The 13838-nt window shown below is 37.3% G+C and overlaps 1 protein-coding gene across 4 annotated transcripts in view; it reads left to right on the top strand.

Moving 5' to 3' along the window:
* The window catches only part of LOC126881351 (eukaryotic translation initiation factor 4E-binding protein Mextli), a 141467-nt gene that overhangs the window by 89862 nt on the left and 37767 nt on the right, over window positions 1–13838 (top strand). The gene's annotated exons all lie outside the window — the stretch shown is intronic.

The raw sequence follows: 13838 nt of genomic DNA, 5'->3' as shown, positions 1-13838 counted from the left end.
AAAAAATTCAATCCAAAATTTTGAAAAATAAGCCATTGGCGACAAATTGTGGCAGGCAGCTCAAAAAAATGGATTTTGCGGTGGACATCAGAACTCATCACTGGGTCATACGAAACAAAAAATTCAAAAATATTTAATTAGCTTATGAGTTTCGCGAGGTAACAACGTCGAGTTTTTTTTATTTTTACTGATTTTTGAATTTTTGGTATCACTCAGAAGTCAAAAATACGAAATTTTTGATAAAAATTTTGTGAAAACTTAACATATTTAATATTGTTGAACAAAAAATAAGCACAAAACGAAAAATATCTCGACGTTGTTACCTCACAAAATGTCTAAAGAAAATCTTGCAAAATTTCAGGTAGATCGGTCAAGCAGTTTTTCAGTTACAATGTCCACCGCATTTGAAAAAGCAGTTTTGAGAAAAATGCGTTTAAAGTTTTGACAACTGCATCTTCATCTTCGTATTTGTCTGCCAAATCGTAAAGTGATGAACATTGGAATATGTTTTTTGAATTGCGGAGTAATCTACAAAAGAGAAGGCGAACAGTTGTTTAACGTTTCTCACTACGCTCAAGCGTGCTGGCGCGAAGCCGCGGCAACGCGAGTCGAAGGTAGGGATAATTAACACCCTGTATCACTGGTAATTTTACTCCGATTATTTTGAAATTTCAGAGAGTATTCTTGAAAGTATGCACTTTTATTTGAAATAATAAAAAAAATTAAATATTTCAAACCATACCCCCCCCCCTTTTAAAGATCATTAAAGATCATGTAGGAGTCTTGGACCTAATTAAATTAATAGTACATCTGCTATAAACATTTATCAAGAGCTATATAAAATTTTACATTCTATACGAATATTCCGTTTTTGGTAAAAAAAAAATTAATATTATCTATTCAAATGGATTGCAACCAAGTCGTCATCGTCTTCATCATCCGAAAATTCACTTCCACGCTCACTTGTATACTATACTAAATTTATAATAAAGTCTATCCATAATATGTCTCTTTCGACATATTCATTTTCTACTCTTTTGTGACATTAGCACAATAAATGTTTTTAAAATTTACTAACGTAACTTCACTAATTTTTTTTCGGTTAATTTGTATACATTATCCAATTTTAAAGTTACGTTGCAGGCAGCAACTTCGCTTTTTTACTAATGCCCATATTTTTTCAATAGGATTTAGCTCCGGATGATAAGGTGGTAGAGGAAACGTTGATAATATCATGTTCCGCTAGAATTTTATCAATTAAATATGTTTTACAAAGTGGCTTGTGCATTTTTATAATTATAAATAATTCGGCCTTAATGCTTTTGCTGGATAAAAAATATTTTTTTCAACAAGCCACTTCAACAGTGCACCTTTATTCCAGGAAAAATTGGAATGGGTTCTAGGAGTACATTATGATAAGATGCATTGTCTTTGTAGGAACGCTCCACCAACTTATTCTTTCACTTGATGAATGTCTTGTTCCCCACATAAGACGAGAACCTAACTTCTTGTTCGGTTGATTGCAAAGACTCTGATGAAATTTTGTCGAGTCGAAACAAGGTTTGATTCGGCATTGAAATGAATGGGTTGTTGTTCTTGGGGAAATATACTTATTTTATTTCGTATCACAAACACTTTTTAACACTTTGAAAATGCTAAAAATTACTAAATTCTAATCGACTAATTTGCAAGCAAGAAAGCATAGTGATTTAACCCAGCCTGAGAGACTTGCTCACCCCTAGAGAATGACATTCGGGTGATACAATTCATTGGGGCGAGGAGGATTAACTCCCGTAAGCAGGAATCACTCCACCCCGCTTCAATGCTCCAGACCATCCACTTACCCCCCGATAGCACTCTGATGCGCTATAGGGGCTCTCAATCAGCAAAGTGCTTATCATATGGGAGTCTTGGGTACACGGACTCCCATATGAAATCCTACCCCGATCAATGCAGGCCAGCGTGAGGCGCTCTATTCCCGCTATCTCTAGTGACTTATCTTCGATCTGTTTTGCTTGCTCGGGCGCCGAGTCCCCGCTCTGGGCTATGTCCAGTTCGGTGACTCGGCGCTCGAGGATGTGGGCCCCTCATGCCCGTTTTTTGGGTTTTGTTACTAATATTTTTTTGTGGCTTTCGCCTATTGTTAATATTTTATTGATTTGTTTAGTGGCTGAAGCCGTTTTGAAGTTTTTGTATATTTTTTTTTGAGGGATGTCTGAAACGTATAAAAATCAACATTAATAAATATAATGAGATGCCAAGGTGAGCAAGTTGTTTTCTTTTGATAGAGCTACGATTATCTAGCCTTTATTATATATTAACTAATATTTGCTGTTTGGGTCTCTTGTGTTTCCATCTATGGTACACATCATACCTTAATATCTCTTGCAGGATCCGGTTTGGGTGGTCTTCTAGCTCAGCAAATTTTGTTCTGGCTTTTTCCTCCATAATATCAAGTACTCTTATTTGTTTTAGGTCTCTAAATAAGAACCGTTCGGCGACATATCTGGGCACGTTTGCAGCTTCTCTGAGGCAGTTGTTGTGTGCCGCTTGTATCTTCTTTTTGTTACTTTGACTCGTGTGACCCCATGCAAGAGATGCGTATGTAATTATTTGCAGTATAATGCTATTTATAAGTCTTAATTTTGTTTTCATAGCTAATTTGCTTCTTCTTCCTGTGAGTCCTCTTATTGCCGCTCTGGCCGCTGCTGTTTTCTGGACTGTTGCGTTGACATGTGATGTGAATGTTAGACCTTGGTCCATTGTGACTCCTAAATATTTAGCTTTGTTTTGCCATTCGATGGGTCTGTCTTGCAATGTTAGCTGTTGTTCTGGGTTATCTCTTCTCTTTTTGAAGATAACCGCTTGGGTCTTATGTGGATTTATTGCTATTTTCCATTGGATACTCCATTCTTCTATTGTATCCAATGCCGTCTGTAGATTTCTTACAGCTATATCTAGGTTCATGTGTTTTGCAGCAATTGCAGTGTCGTCTGCATAAAGGCTGATCAATGTCCCGGGTGTTCTTGGAACATCTGCTGTATATATGCTATACAGAAGGGGTGATAAAACTGCCCCCTGTGGTACTCCAGCTTCCGGCATTCCGTGTTCTGACAGAACTGGTCCTATCCGGACCCTGAACTTCCGGTCGCTTAGGTACGAGGAGATGAGTTTCGTCATGGCCCCGCTGTATCCATAATCTCTCAATTTGTATATCAGTCCTTCATGCCACACTCTATCAAAGGCTTTGCTTACATCCAGAAAGGCTGCTCCCGTATATTGTTGGTCATTGAATCCATCTACTATATATTCGGTAAGTCTTAATATTTGATGTTCGCTGGAATGTTGAGCTCTGAATCCAAATTGTGCTTCTGGGATTATGCCTAGCCTGTCTGCCTCTGATTGGAGCCTGGTTTGGATGACTCGCTCCACTATCTTACTGACTGCTGGAAGTAAGCTAATCGGTCTGTAATTTTGCGGAAATATGTGGTTCTTTCCTGGCTTGGGTATCATAATTACGTGGGCTTCCTTCCATCGATTTGGGAAGAGCCTGTATCTTAGTATTGCGTTTGTTATATTTGTCAAATACACAACTGCTTTCGAGGGAAGATACTTCAGAGCTCTGTTAGTGATTTCGTCTGGACCAGGTGCTTTCTTTGGTGAACTTTTTCGAATCAGTTCACTTATTTCTCTTGGTGATGTGGGATTTATTATTTCTTCTTGTTCTTCGGGCGTTTCTAGTTCTGTTTCTTCGACTTCTTCGATAAAGTCTATATCTTCGTCTTGGTGATAATTCAGTGTGCACTCTCTTTCAAGTGTCCTTCTCATCAGCTCGGCTTTATCTTCTTCTGTGTAGACGATCCCGTTTTCTCCATGTAGTGGGGGAATGGGTTTTCTATCGTTTCTTAAAGTTCTTTGGAGCCTCCATATTTCTTGCATATTTTGGCTCCTTTCCTCCATTTCTTTTATGTAGTTTTCCCACTTTTGGCTTCTATGGTCTATTGGTGCCTGTTTGACTTGTCGATTCAGTCGATTTGCCCTATTTTTATCTTCCTGGTCTCTTGTTCTTCTGGCTCTCTTTTTGGCTCTGTTCTTTTCCCTTATCATTTCTTTTATTTCCTGATTTATGTCTCTAAATCTTCCCATATGAATTTCATATTCTTCTTCAGTAGTGCTATTTCTTAGTGCTTCTTTTATGATGTTTTCGAGCTCTAGGACTTTTCCCTCTATTTCTTGTGGATTGTCAATTGTAGGAATGTTTCCAATTCCTACGCTCACTAGGCGTTTGAAGTTAGACCACTTGGTTTTCTTTCTTTTCTTTGTTGTTTTGTTATCTTCTTCCCATGTACCTATTTCTATGAGTATGGGGTTGTGGTCTGCTGATCCTTCGTTTAAGGTTCGGATGTCTGTTTGTAGTCCTAGGCTTTTGGCCACTACTATATCTAAATGGGTTGGTAGAGCATTTCCAGGAAAGTATGTTGGTTCGATGGGCCCAATCACCATGGTGTCTTCGTTGTTCACTAGATAATTATTCAGTATTCTACCGTTTCTGTTTGTAGCTCTATCGTTCCAGTTAGGGGATCGGGCGTTTAGGTCTCCTATTATTATGGACGGTTCTTCGGCGTTAAGGAACGCATTCAGGTCGTCGTCGTTTAAAGGATCTGTTGGCCTTACATATGCTGAAGTGATCCTTATTTCACCTTGTCTCATCTGGACTTTTATTGTTGTTGCTTCCATAGTGTTTAGTGGTGGCATATGTTGTAATGTATGATTTATTCCTTTTCTCACTAGGATAGCAGTTCCTCCTGAATTTGCTCTATGGTCGTTCCTGTAGATGTCGTATCCTGGAAACTTGATATTGATGGTATGAGTTAGTTTAGTTTCTTGCAATGCTACGACATCCATTTCATATCTGTTTATTAGTTCGTCCAGTACGTTTGTATTAGTTCTTATGCCGCCTGAATTCCAGGAGCCTATCTTCAGGTATCCCCTAGTTTCGTGCCTTAGTTCAGTGCTATTTTTACATTTTTAATCGCTTCACTTACCGTTTTTATGACTAGCTCTTCTATCATCGTGGCCAACCCTTTTTGTTGTTTTTTTGAAATTAATATGGTCGAATCTGTTGTTGGGTTTTGTGTTGGTTTGGTGATTTGGGCGTAAGATTGACCATTGTTTCTTTTAGGTTGTTGTGTTCTGTTTTCTGTTGTTATTTGTCTGGGTCTTCCCCAGGCAGGTATCTTTGGGCATCCTCTATAACTTGCCGGGTGTTGTCCTTGACAATTAGCACATTTTGCTTTTTGTTCTGCTGGAATTTGGCAGAATTTACTTTTGTGATTTTCTCCGCACTTTACGCACCTAGCGTCTTTGAAGCATGCATTTTGGGCGTGGTGGAAGCCCTGACAATTAAAACATTGAGTTGGTCCGTTGCTCTTTCTTAGATCTTCTATTACTACTCTCATGTACATAAGGTTGGTAATTTTCTTGGCTTTGGGTACGTCTTCTTTTTCCACTGTAATTATAAACATTGGCAGAGATTTTTTGTCTGCCTTTCTAGACTTCATGTTTGTTACGTTAATTGTATTTATTTCATGTTTATTTGTTAGTTCCGTTTGTATGTCTAAAGGTTTTGTATTTGAGGGAAGTCCTCTAATAACCATTTTGGGCTTGATATCTTCGTCTAATGGGAAGGCGATCCACTGAATTTTGATTTCTTTGTTATAATCTTCCAAGATATGGGTAAATTTTCTATAATCTTCAGGGCATTTTGTTTGAATGAGTGTTTCTCTTCCATTTTTGGAGATTTTATTGTCTGTGTATATCTTTTGAGTTTCAGCAATTTTCAATATTGTTCCTGTTTCGTTTACTGTTTGTAGTTTTATGACGGGTGGTTTTGGTTTGGACCTTTTTATAGTGCTTTCTTCATTGTTTTGTTCAGTGATTAGGATATTATCAATTTCGCTTGTTTCCATTGTCTCTTCCCTGCCCTTATTCGGTAGGGAAGGAAATAGTTCTTGTACCTTAGATGTTGATGGCACACTGCTTTCTTTTTGCTATGTATCAAATTTTTATTTAATTATATGGGACAAGCGAGAATTGTCAAAATCTGAAGTAGTAATAAGAGAGCCGTGAATTGAGACTATTTACATTATGTGCTACATACTAGTAAGACTTTTACAGAAGGGAAAATGAATTAAGAAATATTTTTAACTGTATGTAACAGAGTTGTAACATAACTCCCCCCGACTTAAATAGGAGTAATAAATGTTATATGTAAAAAGGGAAGGGGGAGGAGACGAACAATAATTATTAGAAGTGATTAAAGAGAAAATGTGGCTAGTCGTACTGCGGTAAGGGATATAATTTTGATATTGGTCGAACAAAATCTCCTGTACTAGTCCTAATCTTGAGTGCACGAACATGATTATCTGAACCAGGAAAAACTTGTAATACTCTGGCAGTGGGCCATTATAGAAGAGGAGAGTTATCATGTTATTTGTTTAACAAAACGAGATCATTTTCCTTGATGTTTTCATTTAATTTGGACCATTTTGGCCGGTTATGTAATTAGCGTTTCCTACCATTCGGCGAAGATGATATTTGACACTTTTAATTGCTGCTTCCCATATACCTCCCCAATGTGGACTATGAGGAGGAATAAACTTCCAATTTATGAAGTTTTGTGCAGCAAAATTTTGTATATCCTTTGAAAAGCTGGGAGATTTGAAAAATTCCCGTAAATCTTTGAGCTCATTTTTTGAACCAGTGAAGTTTGTTGCGTTGTCACTGTATAGAAGTGACGGAAGACCTCGTCGGGAAATGAATCGTTTTAAGCAAAGCAAAAAACACTCCGTAGAGAGGGAAGACACCAGTTCGATATGTACGGCTTTTGAGGCTAAACAGACAAAAATGCCTATGTAACATTTTTGCATTGAAGCCTTTGTTAACTTCGAAGATTTAATAAAAAATGGACCACCGAAATCGCAGCCAGTATTTTCAAAGGAGCGAGAAGGGGTAATTCTAAATAATAGGGGTACCTAGTGATGTTAGAAGAGAATATTCTGAAGAGAATATTCTCGGCCAGAAAATTCTCTCGAGAATATTCTCAGCAAAAATTTTCTATATTTTCAAAAACCGAAACAAAAATAAAAACTAGATACGGGTCAAATTATTATAATTTAAAAAATATGTAGGTATATTGTTTTTGCCAATCCCATGAACCACTAGCAAGGGTGTTTACAGTGTCAATATTTATTCTTTTGGTGCAATATTAACGTGCAAATATTTAGAATGGTGTTCATTTAAGCAGAGAAGAACAAGTTGAGGAAACTGAATTTGTAGATAATTTGGCAACTTTAAAATATGGTGATGAATCGGCTGAAATAATGGCAGATTTGACACTTCATCGGTCTAATGCTTCCTCTACACATCGGCAGACGTGTCCGCGGACGGCATCTGCGTATGCATCCGCAGATGTGTAGATGGGGTAATTTGATCGTCTGTTGTTTACCTCGGACCTCTACGACGCATTAGTTTTCGCAGTGAATTCAAAGTAGATATTGCGTCACCCGAGAATTAACACAGACTGAACGATTTACAGATGTGTACCTACAGATGTGTGGTCAGCGCGTGATGATACATCGGCAGATGCATCCGCAGACGCGTCTATCGATGTGTAAAGGGGGCATAAGGAGAGATTTTTTGGAAAACCATACGTTGTAAAATCAATTGAAAAATTAGACTTAATCATATGGATGGTGAAAAGGTACATGTCTCGGAACAAAATTAACTAAAATAGCAGTTGATATATTAAGAATGCCTTCATCCAGTGCAGCGATTGAAAGAAGTTTCAGTACTTATGGTTTTTTTATCCACTCCTCTGAAAGAAACCGGCTCACTGCTGAGCGGGCTCGTAAGGTAACTTTATTGCTCACAATTTAAAATTGTTATACGTAGACCAATCCATGACTGAGCTGGCCACTCGTGAAAAACAAAATCCCACAACTCATCAGTACCATTCAGTACATTGAAATGCAGATTGTAGATGACTAGGATGAGCTAATGATGGGATAAGGAATAGATTCTGAATCTGAGGTCTCATATTTTATCATACCACATCGATTATTTGCTGTAAAAAAGAAAATTTCATTTTTTTATCAAAGAAATTTTGTGTTTTCTGTTGTTTTTGTATTTTTTTATATACAAAAAACACTGTTGTTTCGTCTCATAATTTTGTATATAAGATCACAATTTTTAAAACCCTATTTTTCATCTTCAACAATATTCTTAAGTGCGTCATGGGGTTCATTCTCAGAAAATTCTCCATATCGAGAATATTCTCCGATTTTTCATTCTCGAGAATTTTCCAACACTAAAAGTACCCCGCACAAACCTTATGGAAATTAGGTCCCAGTGGATTTCGTTCATACTTTGAGAAAATACTCTTTAAAGCATCCTGATAAAAAGTTCTCATGAGCACAACTCAATCGTATGAAGGATTTTCAAGATATAGAGGCACAAACTCAGAAAATTATAAGATTTACTGGGTATTCCAGTTCCCTGAGTTACTGGTTATCTGGCAACATGTAGAAGTTTGGATCAAGGAAAAGTACTAGTAGTCTAGGATTATTTCCTGGCTATCCAATGGCGACCTTTACTTTGACCTTGACCTTCAACGGACGTCATCTTCTAGACTTTCGAGGGTTTTCGGCATTAAATTGATATAAACAGATTACTCATGGGTTTTTGGGATCGCTAAACACGAATATGCCATCAAAATTGACCTCCGGAGGACGTCGTGACCAGGGCCACTGCAAGGGACGACATCTAGAGTTTCGATGGTTTTTTGGCATTTAATTGATGCAAATGAATTACTGGAGGGTTTTTGAGGTCGCTAAACACGAATATGCCACCAGAACCGACTACCGGAGCACCTGGTTTCCAAGGTCAATGAAAGGGGCTCCTGGAGTTTCGAGGGTCTTTGGTACTACATTAATGCAGACGGATTAGTTATAGGTTTTTGGGGTTGCTGAACACGAATACGTGATCAGCACAGCCACAGGAGCACCTGGTGCCTAAGACAGGTTATTTTCTGGAGTTAAAGACCTAAGAGTAATCCATTTGATTCTTCCATTTTTAATTCCTCCGAAACTCCAGAAGATAACCTGTCTTAGGCACCAGGTGGTCCTGTGTCTGATCTGATCACGTATTCGTGTTCAGCAACCCCAAAAACCCATATCCGTTTACATTAATGTAGTACCAAAGACCCTCGACATTCCAGGAGCCCCTTTCATTGACCTTGGAAACCAGGTGCTCCGGGAGTCGGTTCTGGTGGCATATTCGTGTTTAGCGACCTCAAAAACCCTTCAGTAATTCATTTGCATCAATTAAATGCCAAAAACCATCGAAACTCTAGAATATGACGTCCCTTGCAGTGGCCCTGGCCACCACGTCCTCCGGAGGTCAATTCTAATGGCATATTGGTGTTTAGCGATCCCAAAAACCCATGAGTAATCCGTTTATATCAATTTAATGCCGAAAACCCTCAAAACTCTAGAAGATGACGTCCGTTGAAGGTCAAGGTCAAAGTAAAGGTCGCCATTGGATAGCCAGGAAAAAATCCTAGACTACTATTAATTTTCCTTGATCCAAACTTCTACATGTTGTAAGATAACCAGTAACTCACGGAATTGGAATACCCAGTAAATGTTATAATTTTCCGAGTTTGTGCCTCTATATATCTTGAAAATCCTTCATACGATTGAGTTGTGCCCATGAGAACTTTTTATCAGGATGCTTCAAAGTATGAACGAAATTCACTGGGACCTAACATCCATAAGGTTTGTGCGGGGTACTTTCCCATGTTTTGCTCTAAGGGTTTAGCGCGAAATCTGAAACATATTTGACAACTTCTAACAAATTTTTTTAGAGTTCGCAGCCCATTTAGAGGCCAGTAATTGAGTCTAACATTAGATAAGGTGGCTTGGGGTCCGGCGTGGCCTAGCCGACAATGTTCATGAGCAAGTAATAAATTGACGACGTTGGAATTAGAGGGTAGTAATATTGGGTGTTTTTGTTCGTAGGGTATGTTAGCGTTTTCTAGACGTCCACCGTCACAAAGAAGACCTTCTGAATTTAAAAAAGGATTTAGGGTTATTAAGGGGGGGGGGGTATGGTTTGAAATATTTAATTTTTTTTATTATTTCAAGTGCATACTTTCCAGAATACTCTCTGAAAATTTCAAAATAATCGGAGTAAAATTACCGAAGATACAGGGTGTTGAATATCCCTACCTTCGACTCGCTTTGCCGCGGCTTCGCGCCAGCACGCTTGAGCGTAGTGAGAAACGTTAAACAACTGTTCGCCTTCTCTTTTGTAGATTACTCCGCAATTCAAAAAACATATTCTAATGTTCATCACTTTACGATTTGGCAGACAAATAAGAAGATGAAGATGCAGTTGTCAAAACTTTAAACGCATTTTTCTCAAAACTGCTTTTTCAAATGCGGTGGACATAAGTAAAGGACTTTTAAAGATGTCGATGGTTAGATGGTTCAGTTCAATGCTATGAAAGAACTGACTATCACGATTTTTTTTTGTCTTCGCGAGAATAATTTTTTAAGATGCCGATATTTAGTTTTATTGTCTTTGCAAAAAAGGATTACTTGACCGATCTACCTGAAATTTTGCATAGATTTTCTTTAGACATTTGGTGAGGTAACAACGTCGAGATATTTTTCGTTTTGTGCTTAGTTTTTGTTCAGCAATATTAAATCTGTTGGTTTTCACAAAATTTTTATCAAAAATTTCGTATTTTTGACTTCTGAGTGATACCAAAAATTCAAAAATCAGTAAAAATAAAAAAAACTCGACGTTGTTACCTCGTGAAACGCATAAGCTAATTAAATCTTTTTGAATTTTTTGTTTCGTATGATCCAGTGATGAGTTCTGATGTCCACCGCAAAATCCATTTTTTTGTGAGCTGCCTGTCAAAATTTGTCGCCAATGGCTTATTTTTCAATATTTTGGATTAAATTTTTTCTTAAATATTCTTTAAATTGTACTTAATATATTTATTTAATTTAAAAATAAAATAATTCTACCATAGCGTCGAAAAAAATTCACAAAAATGTGCTTGATATGTTGATTTCAAACCATACCCCCTCCTTAAGGATTTATTTGTGGTAATCCCTTTATTTTTTAATTCAAGGAGTTCTTTGGAGAATTTTAGGGATTGAGAAGCCTTAAGTATTGATATTGAGGCGGATCGCAATTTGTCTGGAGATAATGTGCCAAGTTTTTTATGGGCTGAACGTCTTGTATTGAAAGAAAATCTGTGAAGGTAGGCAACAGTGCGTAATAACTTGGAATATGAAGAGAACTTGGAGAAGAGATTATTAAAGAATGCATCTTCTGTTGTGAGTTGTGGGCGTGTGCTCATAAGAGATGACAATCTTTCTTCGGGTAAGGTTATTTGGGTAGATATAGGATTGAATTTAGTCAATTTTAAATCCTTTTTAAGTAAATATTCGGGGCCCTTCCACCAAGTGCGAGAATTTAGAAATTCCGTAGCGGTCAAACCACGAGATACGCAATCTGCTGCATTTTCTTGAGAACGAACATGCCTCCATGAGAAATTTGTAGTCAAGTCCTGAATTTGAGTTACTCGATTTGCAGCATAAGCTTTCCAGCGAGATGGAGAGGAATTTATCCAACATAGGGCGATTTGTGAATCAGTCCTCAAATTAACAGAGGATAAATTAACACGATTTTCAAAAATTGTGTTTATTTTTTGGTAAATTTTGCTAGCAATAACATTGCAGAAAGTTCCAATCTAGGAAGTAACACAGATTTTAAGGGCGCTAGACGAGATTTGGATGCGATTAAAGTGCAAACGACAGTATCATCAGTGTAAATGGTGCGAAAATATATAACAGCGGCCTGAGCCTTATTTGATGCGTCGGAGAATCCATGTATTTCTATTTTTAAGATTTGTTTGTTATCAAACAAATTGCGAGGTATCCTTAAAGACTTCATTTGGCAGAAAATTCTGAAGAATTGGAAACCCATTTGTGAAGATTAATGCAGTGGTAATTTAACATGGCGTTTAGCTGACGATAAGCGGATTCTAATTCAGCTAGACTATTAGTTCCATATAGAATATCGTCGACGTACGTTTTATTTAACAGTGCATAAGAACCAAGAGGTTTGTTTGTGGCATAGAGAGACTCTCTATGCCACAAACAGCTACTCTCTAAGAGAGTAGCTATTTCCTTCAGACATCGAGTGGCTAGGAAGCTAGAGCAAGTTACCCCATACGTTACAGAGGTTAATTCAATACACTTTAAGGGTTCACTGGTATTATTTCTCCAAAGAATATTTTGTAAGAATGCTTGATTGGGGTTGACGTTGATTTGCCGATACATTTTTTCTATATCTGTGATAAAAACAAATTTAAATTGTCGAAAACGACATAGGATATCAAAGAGATCAGGTTGTACTTCATAACCAGTGAGTAATATATCGTTAAAAGAGTATCCGGAAGTAGATTTTGCGCTTCCATCAAATACTACGCGCAATTTAGTGGTTAGTGAATCCTTTAACATGCAGTGATGGGGCAAGAAATATTTATTTTCGTTTAGGGAGTTTTGGAGAGTGAGAGGAACGTATTTGGCGTGATTCAGGCCAATATATTGATCAATAAATTTTTTGTATTCTTTGAATAAAGAAGGATTGTTTGTTAATATTTTTTCAAGTGATTCGAAACGCTTTTTTGCAATGGGGAATGATTCACCAAGCTTAAGATGCTCGGATGGTGATTTTTGAGGTAAATTGATTTGAAATCGGCCATTTTCAAGAATTTTGGGGTGATTGTTAAAATTTAACTCAGCTGACTCATCATTAGGAGACATTCGTTTTTCGTCGAAACATTCTTCGGTTTCCCAAAACTTGGAAACAAGGACATCAAGATTTGAGTCTGCGGAATGGGGGTCCTGAGTTTGAACAAGTAGAGAGATGTTTTCTTTAAACTGAACTTTATTCAAAAGATTACCCGCGATAACCCATCCAAATATTGTATTAAAAAGAGTGGGGAGATTGTGTCCTAATTTTATTAGACCAGGTTGCAGAATGTTGTAATAAGAGTCTGCTCCTATCAAAATTTCAATATTAGATTTTTGATAAAAATATTTATCAGCGAGAGTGAGATTTTTGGGTATATTGAGAGTATTGGACAAGTTATTTTTGGAATGACAGCACATTCCATGTTAAGATAAGTAGATTGTAAGTTAGGTGAATATAGCTTAATCCTTGCCATTAATTTTGAAGTAAGGGAACCTTGTGAAATGCCACAAATTTGTAATTCCCTGCGGGAAGTTTCGGAATTAATTCTACTTAAGAGGTCTTTAGTTATAAAAGAAACTTGGCTTCCAGGATCAAGTATTGCCTTAGCTAATATGGGTTTTCCTGAATTGTCGATTAACCGTACTTGAACAGTGGCCAAGAGAACTGAAGAATGTGTAAAAGCTTTATTTGTAGCGCTTAGAGCAACGTTGGAGTGGTTTTCATCTTCCTGAGAGTTGTTGAAAGAAGATGCTTGGGCATTATTTGACTGAAATGAGTCAGTTGAGATCGTAGCATTTTTGGAGAGGTATGAAGGCCATCGGTACATAAGTCGCAAATATTTTACGGTTATCCCTATTTTTTCTGTCTTAACACGGCAAATTACGTGTAGTAAAATTCACACTGGTATGGATATGTAAACAATACTAGAATGTCATTCTACTTGAAAATGTCATCATTAACTCAAAGAGATGGCTTTTGAATGTTCTTGGATAACTGTT

The sequence above is a fragment of the Diabrotica virgifera genome, chromosome 3, assembly GCF_917563875.1.
Source record: "Diabrotica virgifera virgifera chromosome 3, PGI_DIABVI_V3a".
Lineage (NCBI taxonomy): Eukaryota > Metazoa > Arthropoda > Insecta > Coleoptera > Chrysomelidae > Diabrotica > Diabrotica virgifera.
This window is presented reverse-complemented; position numbering and strand designations above follow the sequence as displayed.